Source organism: Pan troglodytes, chromosome 2, assembly GCF_028858775.2.
Source record: "Pan troglodytes isolate AG18354 chromosome 2, NHGRI_mPanTro3-v2.0_pri, whole genome shotgun sequence".
In the NCBI taxonomy this organism is placed as follows: domain Eukaryota; kingdom Metazoa; phylum Chordata; class Mammalia; order Primates; family Hominidae; genus Pan; species Pan troglodytes.
The window spans coordinates 57,667,144-57,691,297 of NC_086015.1; the positions used below are offsets into that span (position 1 = coordinate 57,667,144).

At 44.6% G+C, this 24,154-nt stretch overlaps 1 protein-coding gene across 25 annotated transcripts in view; it reads left to right on the forward strand.

Annotated features, from left to right (window-relative positions):
• CACNA1D (calcium voltage-gated channel subunit alpha1 D) overlaps positions 1-24,154 on the forward strand; it is a 317,826-nt gene that overhangs the window by 131,146 nt on the left and 162,526 nt on the right. The window lies entirely within an intron of this gene.

Sequence of the window (24,154 nt, forward strand, 5' to 3'; positions counted from 1 at the left end):
ACTGGTTCCCTGTTAATGTATGGTTGGGTGAGTGGGCCAGTTGGGTATACAGAGGTTCAGGGTATTCAATGCAGAAAGGACCTGAAGATCCATGGAGGCCATGTGGTCCAACTTTCTGCCTTCAGAGGAGGAGTGTGTGTGGGGTGCACATCTGAGAAAATTTACAGACTAGGCTGGGGTGGGGATAAAGGAGAGTCTTATCTGTAGGTCTGCTGCTTTGGGTTTCTTTAGATTAGCTTAGAAGCTGGAAACTGGCCAACGAAATGCACAGAATTGCTGGAATTCTGGAGAAGAGTTTGCACCTTACTCTGTACTTTCTAATTAAAAGTGGGACCCCTCAGAGGTGATTCCGATTCTGGACTCCCACTGGTGTAGTGTGGCAGGTTGAGTTTGCTGCCCCGGGCACATCCCCTCATGGTCAGAGGGATGAAGAGGAGGGGGTGGATGTCAGGTTCCAGAAAAGCCTGCTCTAAAGTCATTTCCTGGTCATGCTGATCTGGAAATAGCTGAGAACTGTGACTGAGACCCAAGTTTTGCCCCCAAAGCTAGCTTTATATATGGTTGTAGCAGTCAGGACCTACCAGATGGAGGGGACCTGTGGGATAGGGATAACCGGTGCCGTGTGCATTGGCACACAGGAGGGCAAGAGGGGAGAGAGGGAAAGCCTGCGAGGGGAAATGGAGAGAGAAGGGAGGCTCTTAGGAAAATCCCTGGAGGAGGGAAGACTTCTAACCTGAGCCGAGGCCCTGAGCCAGTTCCTCTGATTTTCTTTTTAAAGTCAAACATGGATAAAGTCACACTCAGGTGTCACTGTGCGGGGAAAGGCGGAGACAAGTGACTGTGGTTTCAGTTTCAGCTTTAGCCACCATCTTGGCTTATGATGTTAGATCAGTTCTTGCCTCTCTCTGAGCCTCAATTTACCTATCTATATTTTATTAGTTGAGGAATCCTGAATTGTAACATGAAATGGTTGTATGTTTCCAATCTCTGCTTTTACCTGTGCCTTGTTGGATCTCCCTCTCCCCTTCCTAGATGACCTCTTGGGCAGACTTCCCATTTTCAGTTAACGAAACGTCAGTGTTTTCATCTGATTTAAGACTCCTTCTTGCTCCTGCCTTGCCATAGTAGTAAGGGGGCATGGGCTGCTCTCCCTACCTCTCAGCTCTGACTCCTCCATTAGTGAGAAGGAGGAAGAGGGATAGGAGCAAGTACCTTTTTGCTTAACTGGGCACAAGAGATGTTTTTTTCCTGGTTGGTTTTTGCAGCTTCTCTAGCTGAAACTGGCCAGGCAGCAGCACCCTTGGTCTGACAGGCATCTACATGCAGATTCCTGCTGAAATTCTGTGGAGACCTCTCCACCTCACAGGTCCCAATAGGGATTTGTGGCTCTGGTTCAGCCACTCTGATCCCTGCTGCACGGCCTCTGTTTGCTAGAGTAACCTTGCATGGTGGCCAGTTCCCCTGGGTGAGATCCCAGAGAGAGCTCAAGCCTAGCCACCCTGTGGGGCCCACTTGACTTGCAGGAAGCTCATGGGTCTCTGCCAGGTCAAAGGGTAGCATGGCGACTGTCCTAGCACAGGCGAGCGGAGCAGCGGTTCAGGACTGTAGCCAAAGCTGAGAGTTCCCTGGGGTCTGAGGTGCTAGTTTATCCATCTTGCAAATGTGATTGTCTTGATGATTCTCTTAAGTCCCCGTTTCTTAGATCTAGGAAGGGGACCTCCCTCTAGCTGTTATCCTCTTCCACAAGGCTGCCAACATGCTGATGCTGTGTTCCCTCTCAAGCCTCACTAGCCTGTGGCTGTGGATGGGTGGGGGGTGGGGGACGGTGGAAAAGGGATGGTTGATTATAAAGGGCTGGCTTAGTGAGCCCTGGGCTGGGGAGATGTCTAGTTCCATTTGTTGGTTTCTTAGAAAATGAGGTGTTCAGGCCGGGTGTGGTGACTTACGTCTGTAATCCCAGCACTTTGGGAGGCCGAGGTGGGCAGATCACCTGAGGTCAGGAGTTCGAGACCAGCCTGGCCAACATGGTGAAACCCCATCTCTACTAAAAATACAAAAATTGGCCCAGCGTGGTGGTAGGCATCTGTAATCCCAGCTACTCAGGAGGCAGAGGCCGAGGTAGGAGAATCGCTTGAATCCGGGAGGCGGAGGTTGTGGTGGCCCTGAGATCACACCATTGCATTCCAGCCTGGGTGACAGAGCGAGACTCCATCTCAAAAAATAAAAATAAAATAAAATAAAATAAAATAAAATAAAGAAAGTGAGGTATTCAGTTCTTGTTTTCAGCAGGGAGCCCTGTCTTCTCTAATACCTGGGTAACAGGAAGCACTCACCCAACTCTCCTTTATGTACAGAATGAAGAATTTTATCATAACCCACACTACTATACCTTAGATACGCACATAAGCACAAGTGTCAGATGCAGACCCTGTGCCTTTTATTTGTGTTGTCTTTCTGTGCTTTTGCTGTTCTCTCTGTGGTTATTTGTCAAAGTATGAGGGTAACTTCTTGTGGAAGGACAGATGTTAAGTATTCTTTAAGGCCATTGTAAGCTCCCCATCTTCCAAACCTTAGAGAGTCAACACACACTGTTCTGAGTCTGCTGTGTGCTTACATCAGTGCTGACAGACCAAATTATAGTACTCCCTAACTCAATTCTAAAGGATGAATGCCATGGCACTTAAAGTATTTTGCAGAAACTATTATTTTAACTCATTTTCACAGTGGCTATGGGTTTTTTATAGTCTTGTAGGAACTTTGGTTAAATACAGAGTAAAAACTGAAGCTGCTATGGGAATAATGAGGGACCAGGTCCTTCAAGGTCTTAAAAAAAAATCTCTAAGTAGCAGTTTCTTTTGTGCCTGCAATTCTGAATTGCAGTGTGTCCCTCCAGACAAAGCTGAGCGCCATATGTGACTGTGCCTGTTTGTGTTTTCAAAAGCCTCAGCGGTCACTGCCATTTCAGTGCCTGCAAGTCTTGACAGGAAGCAGTGGGAAAAGACTGTCAGAACCTGTTTGTAAAAATGTTTGTGTTTGCAAAGATTTTTGCTAGTATTCCATGCATATCTTAGCTATTAAGCAAAAATATTATACCATTCATCTTAGAAGAAGGAACAAGGCTAGGTAATCACTGGCATTCTCTTTTCTTTTTCTGGCAGAGAAGTGAAAGCCAAGAGCATTCTATCTCATGAGCACTACAGGTCTAGGGCAGGGGTGAGCAAACCTTTTCTGTAAAGAATTGAATAGTAAATATTCTAGGCTTTGGGGGCCATGCGGTTTCTGTCACGGCTACTCAGGTCTGCTGCCACAGAGCAAAAGCAGCCTTAGACAAGAAAACAAACGAGCGTGGTTGTGTGGCAGTAAAGCTTTATTTACGAAAACCTGGCTGGTGGACCAGAGGCCATAATTTGCCAACCCCTGGTCTAGTGAAAAGAGCAAGTTTCGAGTTGTCACCGATGGTTGAATTTAGCCCAAGACGGTAGCTTTGCTTGTCTGATTACCTTCATGCCAACCCACATTTTCTCTGGCTGACACTAACCAGGACAGAAGCCTAGGCTGGTCTTCCATTTTCTCTTAAGAAAGTGATCAGTTTATGGGATTGTATGCACTTTACCTCACCCACGGCAGATGTTCAGGAACTGAGTATCCAACATAGGATAAAATACAGAATGAAAGCATCCTTGACCATTGAGATGAGGTTGTGGTGAAGGGGAGGAGTTAGCAGTCTGTCACTGGGGTGACTTTCTGGGGAGCTCTAATCAGTCGTGTGTTTCTGCTAGCAGCAGCATCCCCTCCTCATTCCTCGTGTGGCATACATTGCAGGTCTTCCTGGCGCAGATGCTTTCTTTGCTCACACACATTCTCTCCCTTCTTTCGTTTTTCTCCCCCCAGCACACAATGCTGCTGCTGCCACACACCATTTCACCCCATGCTGGCCCACAAAGAAGACAGAGGTTGATGACATAGCATGCAACTTCAGAAGTTCACCACTTCGAGCCCCGATGTATAAATGGTAGCACTTGGTACTTACTCTGCCAGTGCGTTCAAAAGTCATCATAAGGACAATGTGATATTTATTTAAATACATATTGCATTGCCTACTGACAGTGTATTTGCAGTCATTATCCATTTCTAGAGACAAGTTCATGGCAAGCATGGTAAAAAGCTGGACCTCAGGAGGGAACTGAGGACAAAGTAAGCCCTGATGACTCTCACTGGCCTCCTGCTGCACCTGTCCTTATATTTGACCTGTTAGGTTGGTTACTTTAAAAAGCCAGTTATGGGGAGGCTCATTTAAAAAGACATGACACCTGTGAAAGATTATTTTAACGTGGAATATATGACTGGACAATTATTTGCCAATCTGATGAAGTAGGGCCACAGGTTTTGTTTTCATTATTCTGTATCTACTGATCAGCATATCCACTTGCTTGCACAGGCTACACCTATAATGTCCACAACTTCCAGTTGCCTGTTATGTAACAACAGAACAAGAACATAAAGATACAGAGGAAAGCTGAGAGCAATTCTAAATGTCTATGGTTTTTTCTTTATCTTTTGTTGTTGCACATCCATATCTGATTCAACAATAAAACATGTAACATTGCTTATCCAGTACTTCCAATGGATTCAGCCTGGTGTTTTGGAAGCAACAACTCTTTCTTTTGCACTCGTATCTCATTATTTGAGACAGTACTTAATTAATTTAGGTAGTTACTAATCCAACTGACATAAACTTGGGAACCAACCACCAACTCCTGATAAGCAAACAGCTCAACTCTTGGGGAACAAAAACGTGTAAGCTCTTTAGAAATTAACAAGTCATGAGAGTTCAGTATGGCTTGGGTGTTAGTCATTACCTTTTAGCCAGAGGGAACAAAGAATGCCAGTTCAAATGACAAGTTGGTTAAAAGGAAATCTGACAGCTTCTAGAGTGTTGGAAAAGAGGTCAAGACCTGAGCTTCTACCCTCAATGGCTCAAACAGGCATACCTTGGAGATATGGTTGGTTTGGTTCCAGACTACCACAATAAAGCAAATATTTGCAGTAAAGTGAGTCACACAAATGTTTTTGTTTCCCAGTGCATATGAAAGTTATGTCTATACTATACTGTAGTCTGTTAAGTGTCCAATAGCATTATGTCTAAAAAATGTGCATACCTTAATTAAAAATACTTTATTACTAAAAATGCTAATGATCATCTGAGCCTTCAGCAGGTCATAATCTTTTTGGTGGTGAGGGGCTTTGCCTTGATGTTGATGGCTGCTGACCGATCACAGTAGTGGCTGCCGAAGAAGTCTGGGGTGGCCGTGGCAATTTCTTAAAACAACAAGGAAGTTTGCCACATGATAGATTCTTCCTTTCATGAAAGATTTCTCTGTAGCATGGGATGCTGTTTGACCGCATTTTACCCACACTAGAACTTCTCTCAAAATCGGAGTCAATCCTCTCAAACCCTGCCACTGCTTTATCAACTATGTTTATGTAATATTCTAAACCCTCTGTTTAATTTCAACAGTGTTCACCAGGAGTAGATTCCATATCAGGAAACCACTTTCTTTGCTCATCCATAAGAAGCAACCCCTCATTTATTCAAGTTTTATCTTGAGATTGCAGCAATTCAGTTCTACCTTCAATCTTCACTTCTAATACTTATTCTTTGCTATTTCCACCATGTCTACAGTTGCTTCCTCTACTGAAGTCTTGAACCCCTCAAAGTCATCCATGAGGGTTGGAATCAACTTCTTCCAAACTCCTGTTAATGTTGAAATGTTGACTTTCTTTAATGAATCACAAATGTTCTTAATGACATCTAGAATGGTGAATTCCTCCCAGAGGTTTTCAATTTACTTTGCCCAGATCTATAAGAGGAATTGCTATCTATGGGAGCTGGAGACTTATGAAATATATTTCTTAAATCATAAGGCTTTTCAGAGTCAAAATTACTCTTTGATTCATGGGCTGCAGAATGGATATTGTATTAGCAGGCATGAAAACCTTCATCTCCTTGTGCATCTCCATCAGATCAGGTGCATTGTTAGTGAGCAGTAATATTTTGAAAGGAGCTTTTTTCTGAGCAGTAGGTCTCAACAGTGGGCTTGAAATATTCAGTCAGCTGTGCTATAAACAGATGTGCTGTCACTCAGGCTTTGTTTTCCATTTATAGAGCATAGAGTAGATTGAGCATCATTCTTAAGGGCCCTGGGATTTTCAGAATGATAAAGGAGCATTGGCTTCAACTTAGTCACCAGCTGCATTAGCCCCTAACAAGAGAGTCAGCCTGTCCTTTGAAGCTTTGAAGCCAGGCATTCCCCTCTCTAGCTAGAAAAATCGTCGATGGGATCTCCTTACAATAGAAGGCTGTTTTGTCTACATGAAAATCTGTTTAGTGTCACCACCTTCATCAGTGATCTTAGATCGTCTGGAGAACTTGCTGCAGCATCCTCATCAGCACTTGCTGCGTCACCTTGTACTTTTATGTTATGGAGATGGCTGCTTTTCTTAAAACGTATGAACTAAGCCCTGCTAGCTTCCAACTTTCTCTGCAGCTTCTTCAGCCTTTATAGAATTTAAGAGAGTTAGGGCCTTGCTCTGGATTAGACTTTGGCACAAGAGAATGGGCTGGTTTGATCTTCTGTCCAGACCCTTAAAACATTTTCTGTATCAGCAATAAGGGTGTTTCACTTTCTTATCATCATATGTTCATTGGAGTAACACTTCTAATTTCCTTCAAGAACTTTTGCTTTGCATTCACAACTTGGCTAATCGTTTGGTACGAAAGGCCTGGCTTTCAGCCTGTCTCTGCTTTGAACATGCCTCCCTCACTAAGCTTAATCATTTCTAGCTTGTGATTTAAAGTGAGACATATGAGTCTTCCTTTCACTTGAATACTGAGAGGCTGTTGTAGGGTTATTAATTGGTCTAATTTCAATGTTATTGTGTCTCAGGGAATATGGAAGCCCAAGGACAGAGAGAGAGAGATGGAGAACAGCTGGTTGGTGGAGCAGTCAGAACACACACGTTTATCAATTTTGTTCACAGTCTTCTATGGGCGCAGTTTGTGATGTCTCCAAACAATTACAATAGTAACATCAAGGATAAGTGATCATAGATCACCATACCAGATACGATAAAAATGAAACAGTTTGAAATATCACAAGAATTACCAAAATGTGACACAGAGACACAAAGTGAACACTTGACTGCTGGAAAAATGGCACCAATAGACCTGCTTGATGCAGCATTGCCACGGACGTTCAATTTACAAAAAATTGCATTGTCTGTGAAGCTCAATAAAGTGTGAAGTACAATAAAATGAGATATTCCTGTATAATAATAACTATTGTGTTCATACTATGTGCTGACCATTGCACATTATCTCATGTACTCCTTTTAACCGTGCTTTCACTGATTAGAAAACCAAGGCAAGGGCTGGGTGTGGTGGCTCACGCCTGTGATCCCAACACTTTGGGAGGCTAAGGTGGGCAGATTGCTTTGAGCTCAGGAGTTCAAGACCAGCCTAGGCAATGTGGCGTAACCCCATTTCTTAAAAAAATATTAGCCTGTGTGGTGGCATGTACTTATGGTCCCGGCTGCTCGGGAGGCGGAGGTTGCAGTGAGCTGAGATTGCACCATTACACTCCACCCTGGGGAACAGAGACTCTGTCTTAAAAAACAAAAACAAAAACAAAAAGACTGAGTTAGAGAAGAGCAAAGTGCTTGCCCAAGGTTATATAGCTTAGACCGAGTGGGGATTTTGAACTCAGACTGCTTGACTCCATATTTACTGTGCTCTCCAGCTTAGGGCAAACTGGTAGCCGGGAAGTCATCCAGCTCGATTTCAGCTTGCCTCCTCCTGATTTCCTGGATGTCTGGTTTTTAAAAAGTTAATAGCAAACTAGTATAGTGTTGGCTCCACAGACGTGCTTTTCAGAACCCACCTATTTGCCCTTTACTGGTAATCAGGGGTAATCCTGTCCCATATCTGTACCCTGATATGTCTGGGTTGTAAAAAGTGTAAGACTGGATGGTACAGTTAAGCTATTTGTTCTGGATTTGGGTTTTTTAAGTTTGGCATTTGAGCAGAATCACAAGTTGTAGAAAGTAGTAATTTCCAGACATTTGAGATCTGATTCACCAACATTACTGTAATTAAAGAAAAACCTATATTTGTTTGCTCCATTTTGTCTCACTAGGATGTTTTATAAATAATAAACCTAGACATTTAGAAAATAGCGTCTATTCAGCTGGTTAAGCTTTCGTGGCCGTTCATGTTCAGATGTCTCAAGGTGATATGAGTGTGCCTCAATTTATAGGGAGTGACTATGGACGGTGAACTATATTGACATATAAAGGCAGCTTTAAAATACAGACTACAGAAATCAAGTGGCTTGACAGTTCCCTTAGAAGATATGTTTATGAAGTATAGAGCTCAAATGTAATGATTTCAGTTGGTTACAGAGTATTAATGAATTTTGAATTGAGGCAATTGTGATCAAGCTTGTTGCCTTTTCTAACATGAATCATTATTAAAATGATGATTGTCCTCAATAGTTATGAAAGCATTAAAAAAGCATCTACCTATGACTGAATTAACGGGACAGATGTGGTTTTCAGCTTTCACCTGGCCAACAGGACTTCCATGGTTGTGATTTCAAGGTGCTTGTTTATGTATGTGATTTTGCTGGTATTTTCTGAGTCTTCAATACCATTTCTTGTAATAGGGTATGAATGGGTGTGTGTGTGCTTGCTAGTATGTCCCCTTGGTCCTTAGCATTGTGGGAATGTAAAGTGAAGCTGAGTAGGATGTCTCAATGTCCTAGAATCCTCCAGCCTTTGGTTTTTAAGAGGTATCCCTGTGCGAGAGCTCGTGGAGGCCCTTCTGTGTAACATTCACAACACAACCACCACATTCAGTGACAGCAGGCACTGAGTGCAAACCATGTGCCAGGCATTTCCCACCATCAGTATCAATCCTCAATTCCAGAAAGTTGGTACTGTTGTGACCATTGAGAGGATGAGGAGACCGTTGCTTGGAGACTTTCAGTGCCTTGCCTAGGGCCACACGATGGAAAAGAGCAGAACCAGGAATTGGACTGCTCTTCACCATCCTCATGGCTGCCTGGAGGGCAGGTAGTCTTGGGCTTCCTTAAAAGATTTTTGTTTTGGGAGGGCTCTTCACTGTCTGAAGAAAGCTGAGGGAAGAATTCGTCTCATTTAGTGGATGAGGATACAAAAACATACATTAAAAATTACAGCCTCGGGCTCTGTAGACCCTGTTCAGGTGCCAGAGGGCTTTTCTCCTATATTGACCACCTTTGCCACAAAGAAGCTAGAGGAGGAGCCCTCCCCCGATTTCACCTTGTGAGTTACAGGTGTCCGACAGCCCTGTTCTTAGCTAAGAAGTGTGTGTGCACCTGACTGCAAACAGCCGCCATGCCTGCTGGAGGACACACATGACACACAGTTTCTGGGGACCCTCCTGGGCCTACAGACTGCAGTCTCGGGTGGGTACCCATGGCCCAGGACTTCACATTCCTCACGCTGCCCTGCTCTGCTTCTCTTCTGTCTGACCTGATGCCCCAGGCTTAGGATGGGGAGGGGATGCTGGTGGGTGGGTTGTCATTTTCCTGTCCCAGTCAGGTATTTTGTATTGTTTCTCAATGAGCCATTTCCCATCTGGATTTGGGGGGGATCAGGGAAGATGGGTGGGTTATGAGTTAGTTTGCTGGGCATCTTCCCTTTTTTCTCTGTCCAGCTCCCAGGTGTTTGAGGCTTTTTCCTGCCTCCAGGTGCTCCAAATGTGGGGGCTGCCCTTTCTCTATCTGGGTTTCAGCCTCTCCAGCTCCTGCAAGACAGTGCTGTTGGATCTCTGTAGTGCCTCTTGGTTTGGCCACTCTGGGATTTGTGAGTCATAGTCTTCAGTTTGGTGCTTTTTCCTACTCCATCCTGCCTTCTGCTATTCATGCCCCATTGCAAGAACAGGCATTCTTCCTTCCCGTATAAACTTGCAACCTGGTTCCACCCATTCTCCTCTCTTCTTCTCCAGATAGTCATAGAGATCGCTGCCTCCCAAAATAGCCCCATTTGATTCCTTAGGACAGGCAGGAAACTCGCTGCCCGACCCTGCCTGAGTCTCCGTTTCCTTAGCTGGAGAGACTGTTCTTGCTCTAGAAACCAACCACCGGAAATTCACCTCCATCCCTATCACTTCCTGGGGTAGTTCTTTCTGACCATTGGGTTTGCTTCTTGGGTGTCTGGCTCTGCATACAGTTAGAAGCTCTTTAAATATCTTTTAACTTCAGGGTTTTTGTGGATGTGTATATGGTGGAGGGAGAGAGTGTATACCAGTGAGCATGAGAGCAAGAGTTACTATTTATCACAACTGGTGTCCAGGGGTGGCTAAAGATTATCGACTTCTAGAGTTGTGTTTTTCAACTTTTTAAAAAAATCTTAGTGAGCAGTAATAAATACATTGTAACTCCCAAGCACACATAAATGTCATCTGAAACACGTTTGAAAAATATATACAATTTATTTGTTTTTTGAGATGGAGTCTTGCGCCCAGGGTGCAGTGCAGTGGTGCAATCTCGGCTCACTGTAACCTCCGCCTCCTGGGTTCAAACAATTCTCCTGCCTCAGCCTCCTGAGTAGTTGGGACTACAGGTGTGTGCCACCACGCCCGGCTAATTTTTTGTATTTTTAGTAGAGAAGGGGTTTCACCGTGTTGGCCAAGCTGGTCTCAAACTCCTGACCTCAAGCAGTCCGGCCTGCCTTGGCCCCCACAAAGTGCTGGGATTACAGGCGTTAGCCACTGCGCCTGGCCGAAAACTATATACTCTTACATTCTGATATTTCCTGTGCAATGTGATATTTTCCGTACAATTTTATTTCATTTTTCAAAAATTGCTGGATACAAAGCACTGAATTAATTTCATATGTATTTTATTTAAACAATCCTCTCTCCTCCATTACAGTATACATTTCATGGAGACAGGAATTCCATGTTATTCTACTTCCTATAATTGATGCTTAATACCTATTGTCAACTGATTCTTTTCTCTGTGCAGATCCTCTGGAGAAATATTTTGTTCTGTGCCAAGAAACAGTTTCATTCAACGGTTAAGGTGACTTGTGTCACTGATCTGATTTCCTTCTTTTACATTAACTATCAAAAATCTCAGACTTATTAATAAAGACATGTCTTCACAGGATACATCTTTATAATGGTCTTATTTTTATTTTATTTTCCTCGCTCTTTTTTTTCATTTTACCTTATTCTTCTGTCCTAAATATTTAAAGTTTCAGCTGATTTTAAAGTAAAAGATGCTCAATGGGAAAAGCTCACACAAATCAGAGCTACCTAAAAGTAGAGTTGGAAAGTCCCAAGGATCTTTTTCTCTGAGGCAAGCCTCTTTGCTTCTGGGTGCTTGCCCTGCAGACTGGCTTATGAAGAGGTCACCATCTTTTCAGATTCCAGGGGCCTGTAATGTTCATACCACTGCAGTATTCGTATTACACACTGTAATAATCTGGAATAATAAGATCGTAGGCACTCTTTCTTGCCCTCACATGTGGATCTGCCTTCTCCTTTTAAACAGCCATGTAACGTTCCCTTTCTCACCTACTTTGAATTTTTATATTCTTGCTGCTCTAAGGTTTTTTTTTTTTGGAGCAAGGAAAGCAATTTTAAAAATAAAATTTACTTTCAAAAGAAGAGTAGAGATAATTAACCAGCCCTTGCCACCTAACTAAATATAATCCCCTAGTAACTCCTCTTGGAGCCACCAGGTTCCCTGGGAGTGGAATTGCCTGTGGAAAGGCCTGTGTGGATTCTGAGCTTGGGAAATGGTGACGGAGCCCTCTCTCTAGCCTCTGGGAGGTGTCAAATAATGGATGAGAGTGACCTTGGACTGGCAAGAGCAGGTCAGTGCAAGTGACATGGGTTTCTTAGATACTCCTCAGCTCAGTGTGGGTCTCCCGAGGCTCAGTTCTGCCTGCTGACTTGCTCATTCATTTCCATTGCAGGGCTGCAATTGGGTCATGCCTGGTTTTTTGGCCTCCCAATGTCTCTTAATTAACTTAATATTACTTGGTAATACTAAAGCAATGATGAATTATGTGCATGGAGTCATTAATCTTCTGTGTAAATATCTCAAACGCTGTGTCTTAATTATAGACTCCATACTTAAAATATTTTAAAGCTTCTATTCATATATTTACTTAGAAAGGTATGATCCGTGTTTCTATGGTGTCGGCACACTCAGTGGGAAAATGGTGTCCGTACATTGGAGACGTTCATATGAAAGAGTAGTTTCTCTGATGAGATGAATGCTGCCTGTTCTCCACTGACCCACAGACATTCTTAGCCTTAGCAATGAAGGGAGTTGGGGTAAGATGGGGCCTGGGGATCTGGGCCCTCTTTCACCTTCTGACTGTTCTGTCTATAGCAAACCATAGAGAGTTTTTCTGGACAGTCCAGGAAGGTGTAAGAGCAGCTTTAGATGAGGCGGCTGTCTCCCTCATAGCAGAGCCAGCCCTAAGCCAGGGCAGGGCCTCCTCCGGGAAGAATTGTGCACCTCCTTCAGGGTCATCAGTGAGTTAGGTACATTGTGAGTATACTAACTTAGTATTTAGCAGTTACTCTGCACCGGGCAGCATGCTGTTCCTGGGTGGTGGCTGGTGGCTGGGGCAGGGCAGTGAGTGTTACATAGACTAGACACAGCAGTAATAGCCAATGTTCCATGAGAACTTGCCATGGGGTTTGCCACACGAAGACACTGGCTCTTGTTTACATAGGCTGCCTCATTTGCACTTATCAACAAACCTGGGTAGCTTCTGGTGTCTGTATTCTCATTTTACAGTGAAGAAGCTGCAGTGAGGAGGGGTAAAGTCACTTGCCCAAGTCTGCATAGCTAATAAGTGGCAGAGCCAGAACCTGAGCCCACTGTCCAAGGTGAAGGTGCTTCCTAGCATGGTGGCCACCTCTAGGTAGGAGCTCAGCTGTGCCACCCACTGGGACAGATACACTCCCAACAGCTGTGATTGGGTAGGGTGGCTCCACCTCCCAGATGGGTCCTCGGTTTGCTGAGTGTTGGCTGGATAACTTGACTAACTTTCTCAGCAGTCCTTTGAGCAGCTGAGGTCATACTTAGATGTGACTTACGTGAGACAACAGAGGAGTCCAGGTGAGAGCTGGCAGGCATGGGACCAGGGTGGAGTTGTAGTTTTCCCCACCAGGTGGGTGGAGCCAGGTCTCTTCAAACCAGAGGGCACAATTGCTGTTTGTATTGTTCACGTTGACTGTAGCAAAAATAACTCAGTGCCTGTGAACCTCATCTGTGAAATGTAAATAACCCCTTCTCTGCCTATTTGTTTTTTGAGACGGAGTCTTGCTCTGTTGCGTAGGCTAGAGTTCAAGACCAGCCTGACCAACATGGTGAAACCCTGTCTCTACTAAAAATACAAAAATTCTCCACCTATCTTACTCTGTAGCTTGGGAAATCACCGAGATAAGAGGTTGGAAAGTGATAACTGTCCAGGCATGCAAGTAGTATGTTTATAGGAACATGACTGAGCAACAGGGAAATGAGATTTCTCTCTCTCTCTTTTTTTTTTTTTTTTGGAGATGGAGTCTCGCTCTGTCAACCAGGCTAGAGTGCAGTGGCACAATCTCGGCTCACTGCAACTTCCGCCTCCTGGGTTCAAGTGATTCTCCTGTGTCAGCCTCCTGAGTAGATGGGACTACAGGTGCATGCCACCATGCCCAGCTAATTTTTTGTATTTTTAGTAGAGATGGGGTTTCACCATGTTAGCTAGGATGGCCTCCATCTCCTGACCTCATGATCCACCCACCTCGGCCTCCCAAAGTGCTGGGATTACAGGTGTGAGCCACCGCGCCCGGCCGAGATTTCATTTTTAACTCGGACGTCAATCAACGTAGCCATATACAGATTTGAAAAGCTTTTCTTTATCTCTGTTAATGGAGAAAAAGAATGACTGCTTTCTTGTCAAAATGAAAGTGTTCAGTTTTAAACTTAACCAGTTCCTGCCATTTTGAAATGTTCACTCATTTCTTACTTTTTTTTTTTTTTTTTTTTTTGACACAGAGTCTCGCTCTCACCCAGGTTGGAGTGCAGCAGTGCTATCTCGGCTCACTGCAACCTCTGCCTCCCGGGTTCAAACAATTCTCATGCCTCAGCCTCCCAAGTAGCTGGGATTACAGACTCGTGCCACCATACTCAGCTAATTTTTGTATTTTTAGTAGAGATAGGTTTCACCGTGTTTGGCCAGGCTGGTCTTGAACTCATGACCTCAGGTGATCCACCTGCTTCGGCCTCCCAAAGTGCTGGGTTTACAGCTGTGAGCCACTGTGCCCAGCCACCATTTCTTACTTTTTGGCAAAGGAGATAGACATATTGGAGGGTTGACCTGAACTCCATAGATTCCCAGGGAGACAGTGTATGACTTTGATCAGCCCATGTAGGGCACATTCCCATTGCCATCCAATTTTACCTGAGCCATTGGGATGGGATGCAAAGGCCTGACATGGTTTAGAAATAAAGCTAACTCTGCAGTGCCAACTAGGATGGGGTAAATGGGATTCTGGCCTGGGTGACAACTAAGACAAGATTGCTGGCCCGGGTGCTGAGAAATGTAGCCCGAGATAATGGTTCTGTTTCTCCTTTTGTGTAGAGATGGGATCTTGGAATCTAGTGAGGCGATGTACCCAGCTCTCTGCTTTGGTACTGTGAGGGGATTCTGCAGAGGTAGATGGAATATGGTTTTTGTCCTCAAGGCACTGACAAGCTGCAAATGATACGAGACAGTGTATCAATAGGTTCACCTTCCCAACCCTTCTCTGCTCTTGTACTTGGTTGGTGCTCAATTGTTTGTTGATATGATTTACCTTCATGATGACATGTCAAAACATGTGATATAATTTTTAGCTCTGGATGGCAAACAGTTTCAACTTGGATGCCAACTCTACCCAGTGGGTGCTGCCTGAATGGCAAAACATGTGACACTGCCTCAGGGTGCCAGGAGAAAGAGTGCCGTCTGATGACCAGTGGGAATGTCTGCTATGGTCGGGGGATGGGGGTTAGAAGCAGCAGGCATGTGGTGGTCATTGGTTCATCCTAAGTACATTAGGCTTTCAAAAGGGGAAAAATGATGCTCAGAGGAAATGAAACTCCTTAGTCTTCCCTTAAAGGGTGAAGCGGGATTTAGACAAACAGGAGTGCTTTCAGTCTTGGAAAAGAGCAGACATGAAGACCGTACCTTCCAGTGAGTAAGCAGATATGTGGGAGGCTGTGGGAGCTGAGGGACTGGAGGCACGTGGAGGAGGAAGGGGCATCAGGAGGGGCAGGGGCACTGTCCTCGCTGGACCCATGACAGACGTCAGTTGGTTGTTGGTAGGTTGAGTGTAGACAGATTGCAGAGGTCCTTGGGGATGCCAGATGGAGGAATTTAGATGTGATGCAGTCCCGTGCTTCTCAAGAAGCCTTCCCAGATGCTCCGGACACGATTAGCTGCTCCATCCTCTCTGCCCCAAAGGAGACTCCTAGTACTCTGCTTGAGCTTGGATTCTTGTCTGCTGTCCTGAAATGTTTATATATTATCTGCCATCCTCCTTGAGGATATGAACAGTGTTGTAGCCATCTTTGAATCCCCAGTGCTCAGGATCATGCCTGGTATGGAGCAGATACCCAGTGAGTGGTGTTGAATTGAGCTGAAATAGGGTCCCTGAACTGCCAGGCGAGATGGGATGGAAGTGGGCAGTGCCTTAGAGGTGAAGCTGGGTGCGGAAGTGGGAGGCTGCCAAGCATAGAATGTACCCTCTGCCAAGGGAGCTCAGAGTCCATGTCCCTGGGATGCACGGGATGGGAAGGAAGGCAAGTCTGAAGCGTCAAGTTTACAAGAGTGTGCACAGCACAGGAAACCAGTTGAAATTGAAGATGGCAACAGAGAACGGAAAAGATTGAAGGAGGGAATTTGGAAAGCTGAGCCTAGATGAATTCCCAGAGGCAGTGACTTATAGGGCTCGGAGGCCCTGTGTATAGGGAACCACCGCTGAACCTGTGGGTCAGAGGGAGTCATCAAAGATGTTGTCTCTTCAGAAATGAGGAGCTACTGAAGAGTCTCTCTCTCAGATACCTCAACATTTTAGAGACATGGAGTGATCCTACAGCCCATTGTATTAATATTTAGGTGGGACTTCTTCATTTGCAGGTGACAAAAACTGAACCCAAACTAGCTTAATTTGGTGGCTTTTATAACTGAAAAGCCCAAATGGGGAGGGGAGGGGAGAGAAGGGAATTTTTGACTTCAGGCTCAACTTGATCCAGGGATGCATACAGTGGCCTCAGGGCCAGGTGCCTGCTTCTGAGTTTCGCTGGCTGGCTGGCTGGCTGGCTGGCACACTTTCTCTTCATTTTTTGGCTTGGCTTCCCTTGGTGGGTGTTAGCTCTTCATCTCTATGTCCCCCTGGCAACTCTAGGCTTGTGGTCTCTCAGGGCTGAATCCAGCCAACAAAAGAACTTCTTACCTAGTTACCCCAGGGAAAGCTCCCAGACTTGCTCTCTTCGGACCCAGTTGGTGTGGGTTGGAGCTTATGCCTATCCCCGAACCAATAACCTTGGCTGCATGCCAACTCTTATTGCCCCTGGGATGAGAGCAGGAATGGAGCAGTTCCTGGGGGAAGGTCAGGGTGCTGTTACCCTTGGAGTTTTGCTGGGTGGCAAGGCCATCGTTACTGACCCATCCAGGCTAACTGTTGTAGTCTTGGCAGCAAAGCAGAAGCTGCCTTTGCTCTGCCGGTGAGGAGGAGAGCTCCCTGCCAGCCTCTGCCGCCCCAGGCATGCTGCTGCCCTCTTCCCACAGACCGCATGTCCTTGAAGCTGGGCTCCGTAGAGTGGTCCACCAGGTCACCCTGCTGGCCACCTCCATTTGTCATCCCTGGGCACATTCTAGACAGCATCTTGGGCCGGGGCCTTGCCCCACCTGGGTGATTGTGGGGTCACTGAACTGTCGTGGGATCTCAGGAGAAACCTCTTCAGAGAGTCTGCATCCACAGGGAGAAGTGTATTCACACTTCCCACAGGCTGGGGAGCTGTCTCACCTATCCTTAGTCAGGGCGAGCCTTCCATTGTGAGGTGCTTTATAGTTTGCACAGCTCTATCCAACTTGTTACTTAATCTGGTGGGCAAACTTAATATGGTTTTACCATAACACTGGTGGGCAAGGCAAAGCAAGAATGATTGTCCCTGTTTTATGGATGAAAGAACTGGGAATCAGGAGGGGTAAATGTCTCAAACGGGGCAACACAGCTGTCGAGACTAGCATTAGACTTGGGGGACACAAATGTCACATAAAATGTGTACTTTTAAACCGAAGGTGAAGAAAGATGAAGGCAAACAGACTACTGTAGCCAGTTTCTTCATGTAAATGTGGTGTTAAATTACCCATTGTTGTTCCTCTAAGTGCATACTTCATTAATACCTGCAGGGGAAAAAATGACCTCTATTTACAGCCAAGCATCTCTGAGCCGACGCCTGCCTGCCCACCAGCCTCCTGTGGTTTACCCACCAAAATTTTACTAGAGGTTGAATCGGCTTGTAGAAGCTGTGTGATAGCGCTGCGGCTCCCCTGGGTCACCTCCTGAAACGTGTAGGGTCATGAGTGGGAGGGTGTCTCAGCAAGCCCAGCCTGAATGTGCACGATGGCCTCAATCGACCCAGCCACTTGAAAAAGCAGCCGCTGCTCTCGGTTCTTGCTGTTCTTGCTTGGTCAGCTCTACCCTGGGGTCTCTGCGCCCTCACAGAGCCTCCCTGTGAAGCCTGTCCTTGGAGACTTTGCTCACCAGGTCATAGACAATTGTTGTTTTCCAACTGGAAGAGATCATCTGATTTAGTCTGTTCATTTCACACATGAGAAACGAAGACCAAACCCCGTACCGTGGCACCTGGGGCCCTTTGTGTCTGCCCTCCACTGTGTCCCTGCAGCCTGTCCCTTCCCTTCCCACCTGTCCTCATACCTTGTGCTTCAGCCATGTGGACTGCTCTTCGCCCTGAACAGCTTGCCTTCGTGCGGGCTCCTCTTCTGGATGGAACACCCTGCCCGGAGCAGGGAGGGCCATGATGAGGGAGCAGGTGGCTGTGCTGAGCCTTTCCCTGACATGCACTCATGGATGTTTTCCCGGAACAGAGCAAAACCAGGGGGCCCTGGTATCATAGAACTTCTTAGTGGGAAGGGACATTTAATAATAGTTGGTCAAAACCTCTCATTTTGCCCATTTATTTATTCATTTATAAATGCTGAATATCTATTTTTGTGACAGGCCTTGGGAATGCAATGATGCATGAAATAGAAATGATCTCTGGCTTTAAAGGAATGATAATTTATTAGGGGAGACAAATATTAAAGAGGCAATTTTTAAAAATTGACAAATAGCTACATAATTAGGGTGTACAACATGATGTTTTGATATATGCATACACTGCAGAATGGCTAAATTAAACTAATTAACATATCTATTACCTCACATGCTTGTTTTTTTGTGGTGAGAAAATTTAAAATGATCTTAGCAATTTTCAAGTATGCAATACATTGTTGTAACTATAGCCACTATGTTGTACAATAGATCTCCTGAACTTACTCTTTCTAACTTTTGTATACTTTGAAATTTTTTATATGTTGATCAACATCTCCCCAATCTCCCTGACCCCCACCTCTGGTAATCATCATTCTTCTCTCTGCTTCTGTGAGTTCAGTGTTTTTAGACTCCTCATATAAGTGAGATCATGCAGTATTTGCCTTTCTGTGCCTGGCTTATTTAGCTTAGCATAGTGTCCTCTAGGTTCACCCATGTTATTGCAAATGACAGGATTTCCTTCTTTTTAAAGGCTAAATAGTATTTCATTGTGTATCTATACCACATTTTCTTTATCCGTTCATCCATTGATGAACATGGAGGTTAATTCCATGTCTTAGCTATTGTGGATAATGTTATGAAGAACATGGGCGTGGCAGACATTTCTTTGACATACTGATTTCATTTCCTTTGTATATACATTCCCAGAAGTGGGATCACTGCATTATATGGTAGTTCCACTCTTAATTTTTTGAGGACCCTCTATAACTGTTTTCCATAGTGGCAGTACTAATTTACACTCCTATCAACAGTGTACAAAGCTTCCCTCTTCTCCATATCTTTGCCAACACTTATCACTTGTGTTTTTGACAATAGCCATTCCAATGAATGTGAGGTGATGGCTCATTGTGATTTTAATTTATATTTCCTTGATGATTAGTGATGTTGAGCACTTTTTCATGTATCTTTTGGCTATTTGTATGTCTTCTTTTGAGAAATGTCCGTTCAGGTCCTCTGCCCGTTTTAAAGTCAGATTGTTTTCTTGCTATTGAGTTGTTTGAGTTCCTTATCTATTTTTGATATTAACCCTTTATCAGATGAATGGTTTAAAAATATTTTCTCCTATTTCATAGGTTGTCTCTTTATTCTGGTGGTTTTCCCTTTGTTGTGTGTAAGCGTTTTAGTTAGATGCCATCCCATATGTTTATTTTGGCTTATGTTGCCTGTGCTTACAGACTCATATCTCAAAAATCTTTGCCCTGACTAATGTCAAGAAGCTTTTACTCTGTCTTTCTGTAGTACTTTCACTGTTTTAGATCTTAATGTTTAAGTCTTTGATCCATTTTGAGCTGATTTTTGTATATGGGGTGAGAGAAGGGTCTGATTTCATTCCTCTGCATGTGGATGTCCAGTTTTACCATACCCGTTATTGAAGAGACTGTCCTTTCCCCACTCTATATTCTTGGCACCTCTGTCAAAGATCAGTTGACCATAAATGCCTGGATTTATTTCTTGGCTTTCTGTTAAAGAGGTAATTTTTTAAAATTTAAATTTCTATTGTGAATTACGGCTGTGAAAAAGTATAATGGGCTTTGACAGCATGTAACAGCAGGCTCTAATTTTGTCTGGGAGGTCAGTAAAGGTTTTGCTGAGAAAGTGTCATTTAAGCTGAGCCTTGAAGGGCAAGCAGAGTGTAGTCTGATGAGAAAGAGGGTTGGGGAGACTGTTTTAGAAAGAAGGGAACAGGATGTGGAATGGTTCCACTGTGGCCCAGGGCCACAGCATGAATCAGTGGCTGAGTTGGGACTAGCAGAAATCAGATCTATGGCTCCAGGCCCTGTGTTCCTTGCATTCAACCCCGCTGGGTGCGTTTTTGGCCCTGTATCACAGAGCTCTATGCTTATTCATCTAAAGAGGGAAGTTCATGTCCATGGGGCAGGCACTCTTGGTGGATAAAGCAGGGAGGGCAAAGACATGGAGGTGGGAAGGTGGCTGGCATGTGTGGGAGGGAGCAGGTTGGCCCATGACTTGGAGTGAAGCACTCTGACAGAGGAGAGGTGGGAAAGTTGGAAGAGGAATCTAGGCAAGGATGAAAGGATGAGATCCTTAACCAAGAAGCTGCAGGTTGGGATAGCAGGGGAGGCCAGGTGAGATATTGAGATCAGCTGTTGTCCTAGCAGTTTGACTCTTTATTTCAGGCTTGTTCTAAAAAGGGTTTATGGTAACTTAGATACATACATATGTATCCTGTTTTTTGTTTTTGTTTTTTAAATACATATGCTAGGATCATAAAACCTCATGCTGTAATAGCCTCTACATGTCTAGATCTATAGCTTTATTCCTTTCGGTTTTTTTCTTCTCTGCTTTCTAGTAGCACCTATGAGTGCCTTACATATGTCTGATGCTACAGTTAAGGACACAAAGAGAGAGGGCCCCTTTCAATAGAGAATCCAGGACTGCAGGGCACAGAAGGAATGGAAGGTGTCAGTGGGAGAGGGGGACTTCTGGCAGAGTATAAGCCAGAAAGCCTTCCCAAAGCTTTGGGCCACATGGGTGGAAGAGCAAAACAGAGAAGTGACTCTTACCTGGCTGCATCAAGCCTCTGTTCACCTTTTGACAGCAGCTTGGGAGCTCTGTGAGGACAGGGTTCTGGCTTTGCTGAGAAGGATGGAGGTGCTCAGGGATAGATGGATAGACAGATGGACAAGTATTCATGCCACAGCACTAATAAGAGGATTCTTAAAATAGGAAAGGAAAGTACCAAGTCTAATGAAGGATTTTGGCATCTCTCACCTCCTGCTAGTTGACAGTTTCTGTTTCTCAAGATTCTGTACAGCATTAACTGGTTTGGAGATTATTAACTAGTTTAGAGACTACTGATTTAGAGCCTCTCCTGTTGGTGAAATTTCACTGTTTAAAGAAGACACATCAGGTTTTAGAATTAGATTTCAGCCTTTGTTTCTCTAGTGGCTTGAGTTCTCGTGGGCGGGGTAGGGGGAGGGAGTTGGGGGACATCCGTCCATATATAGGGTAGTTTCTGGACGTTGTTTTCTAAAGGAAGGTTTGACTGGCCCTGCCTACTCAGGATCTCCTGCCAGGGAGAAGAAATCCCTGCTGGTGGGTGACTGAGTGCCACAGGTGTGACTCTGCCTGGCACACAGAGGGGGATGAGATGCAAGAATCATTTACTCTTTCCCTGTACCTGGGGAAGGGCTGTTAAGGTACAGCTCCTGCTCAGGCCTTTTATACCAGGGACACCTCATTTCATGTATGGTTCTAGAGGGTTCCTGCTGGCCCCTTCTTCTGCCATCCCAGTCTTTCATCCTTGACAGTGCTTCTTCCTCTGTGCTTCCATCAATCGTGGCCACAGACCTCAGTGTCCTCTATGTGTCACCTCTCACCTAGCTGTTTTGGCTGGGCCCACAGTCCCACCTTGCCTGTTAGGAACCTGACTTTCTTGTTGGCTTCCTTTTCAAATTGTTAATTCAACATTCTTTTCTCAAATGAACAATCCTTTTGTAAAGCGAATAATTATCCCACTTCTCCTGAACGACGTTTTGCAAGATTTAAAAATAATACTTCATTTGTTGAATGTGGAGGGATACCTGTTTCATAGGATTCCTTTTTAGTGGCAGGATTGAGGACCGGGATGACATTGGCTTCTAGACAAACTGGTCTGCCTGCTCTCCAGGCTGTGATTGTTCAGTTGGCATCATGGTAGAATCTCTGTAATAAAGAATTGCATTAAAGGAAGTTTGTATTTCTTATGAAGAATCCCATCAAATAATTCACTAAGGATTTTGGAAAGAGAAACCAAATTCTTTAAAAAGCAGGGAGAGGGCAAAGGAGAAGGAAAAAGAACGTTAAACAGTTCATTTATACTAATGGCCCTTGTGTTATTGTGGCAAAATTTCTTCTAAATAAAAGTCAGAGAGGAAAAACAAGCTTTGTTTGGGAGGTGTACTGTCTGTTCTCTGCCTTGTTTTTCTGCTCTGAAGTATAGTGTGCTGTCTTGACGTAGGTATGTAACTGCTATGAATATTGATGGCAGCAAAAGCTTTTTTTTTCTCTCTGGCCTAGTAAATAAAGCAGCAAGGATAAAAAGGGATGAATTGTAAAATCAGTGTGCTGTTTTTAGCTTCTCTGGTTCCCTTAGAACTCTTAAGTCTCAAACATATTGACAATCTGCCTTTGGTGGTCAGGGTCTGATGTGAGCACTGTGGGTTGGCATTTTCAGGGATTTTTGCCTCTGGTTGAAGTAACAGAGTTCCTTTTTCTTTGAGCTTTCAGAGTTAATGTTATGGCTTCATCGAGGCCTTCCTGTATCTTTCCCTCTATCCAGTGGCAATGCTGGTCCCTGCTCCTCAGAATACCGCAGTGGCATGAGTGTGTGATCGTTCCTCCAGCAGCCACGCCTCGCATGCCTCCCGAGCAAGCACTCCTCTGGGGGATATGGCAGGGAACAGGGCAACGGGGAATCCGGACAGTAAGCAAGGAAGGGCATCCTCGTAGCTCTGAGCGTGGCATTTCATGTAGCTGTATGAAGGGCATGGGGGAAGAAGGCATGGGGGCACGGGATGAGCCTGGCTGAGAACAGGACTGGTCTGAAGTCTAGAGGGGGCATGAGTATAGAGGTTGGAGATGAGCTAGGCTTTCTAAATTAAATTATAAACACACTGATGCTGGCTAACTCTCAAAACACACACACACACACACACACACACAATTCGTTCACTAGACTGTTATAATGGTGTTCTGAGGAGCAAAGGGAGCTTTGGAGGGCAAGTGTTTAGAAATGACAGGAACCACAACAGCCCTGTCCTTGGAAGGAAGCCCTGTTATATGACCAGTGAAGAGTGGAGAATGGGGGAAAAGACTGGGATGCATGGCCATGGCTGCATGGTGGTCAAGAGGGAGGATACCTGTGGCACGACAAAGGGATGTTCTGCCTGGCACGGCCGGTGACAGAGGGGAAGCGATTCTGGCAACAGACAGCCGGAGCCCAGGGGCAGCACAGGCAAGGCTCCCATTTAAATGCACAAGGGTGTTGGGGATACTGCAAGCAAACATTTAATAGGTGACGGTTCCTCAAAGGGTCAGGCTTATGGGAATCATCCTAAAATTAGTGTTTTTAAAAATGTTTCTGAATAAAAAGTGTTCTCTTCAGAAACATAAAATTTATTTTCAAATATACATTTGCCTATTGCATAAAAATATATAATAGTGATAATATATAGCAAAGTGCTTTTTTTCCCCCTGGAATCCGTTGTGAAAAGGCGGGGGTGGCCTGATGGGAGGGCTGAAGATACAGAATCGCTCTTGTCAGTTACTACTTTTGTGACTCTTGAGAAATTCTCTGTGTGTACATTCAAAACTTCCCCCTCCACACACCTCCCCCCCACACCAACAGACTAAATGACAGGTACCATAGTGGGGACATTTTTCTGGCTCCTGGTACAGTGCCTGTCATTTAGAAGTGGTGTTCACGTGTTTCCTGAGCCTATTTTATTTTGACCTCTTGCCCTAGGCATTTTAATGAGTGAATTTCATGACCTCCATTTCTCTAAGGTATTGGTAACTTTTCGGGTCCCACTGATATCAGTATAGGACTCTATAGTTCATATTGGAAAGTTACAGTTGCTGATGATACTTTGTTATTTAAGTAGCTTCATGCCGAGGAATGCCTCTTGCAAAGTTAATTACACACATCTCTGTTGGTCCATGTTTCTATTGAAACTGAAGCTGTATAAAGAAAACATTTATAAAAGAGGAAGGAGTCAAAGT